A 1,053-nucleotide genomic window follows, 5' to 3' on the forward strand; every position below is an offset into this window, starting at 1 on the left:
TCTTTCTGAAACGTCTTCCTTCCTCTCCTTCCCTCATACAAATCTGCCCCGGCTAAACTAACTCCTAAACCCAAAAAACCCATTGCTGTTGAATTGATTTCGACTTATAGTGACACTGTAGGACAGAGTAAAACTGCCCCATAGGTTTCCAAGGCTGTAATCTTCACAGAAGCAGACTGCCACATCTTTCTCCCACAGAGCAGATGATAGGTTTGAACTGTTGAACTTTCAGTTAGCAGCCAAACTCTTAACCACTGTGCCACTAGGGCTTCTTAAACCAACTCCTACGAGACCTAAAAGCTTCCACTAACGTCACCGCTTCTGGGAAAACTTTTCTGACTCCCCATACATAGTGCTTCTCTTCCCTATTTCTAAAACACCATACGCTTGTTGTAATTGTTGATTTACTTCTTTGCCTCACATACTGGATTCCAGGGAGCATCTGTGGAAGCTTCCCTTTTCATCTCTATGTAATACAGAAAACAGAAAGGCAGGCTATTTGTCCTTTTGACTGGTCATCTTTGAAAGGTAGCATACCAGAGTGGTGAAAAGCATGGACTCTGAGGCAGAACACCTGGCTCTGCCACTTCCACCTCTCTGCAAAATGAGCATAACAGTATCCACTTCACTGGATTGTTGTGAGGATTAAATGATATCATGTAGAACATTGTGCAACATATAGAAAGATTATAATGTTTGCTATAATGTAGAACATTGGCATGGCAATAGACTATATGTTTGCTACTGTTACCTTGCAGTGTTCTTATTTTTCACTAAGCATTACCTGAAACACTAAAAATATGTTTTCCCTTTCTAAACGTTAATATTTGCCACTCATACCCTTAGTAATCCCTTTGTTCATCTACAAGGAGCAACAACAAATATGTTAAAATTTTTAAAGAGAATTCTGGAAAATAGCCAAGTTAGAGTATTTTTCTTTTAGAAATGGAATTACTCCATTAGGAACCTTAGCTAAGAATTATTTTTAAAAATAGAATACATAAAAAGCAATATAGTAGAACCACTTAGGTATTTTCTAATGATTGAGAATAA

The sequence above is a fragment of the Trichechus manatus genome, unplaced genomic scaffold (genome assembly GCF_000243295.1).
Source record: "Trichechus manatus latirostris isolate Lorelei unplaced genomic scaffold, TriManLat1.0 scaffold00003, whole genome shotgun sequence".
Classification (NCBI taxonomy): Eukaryota; Metazoa; Chordata; class Mammalia; order Sirenia; family Trichechidae; genus Trichechus; species Trichechus manatus.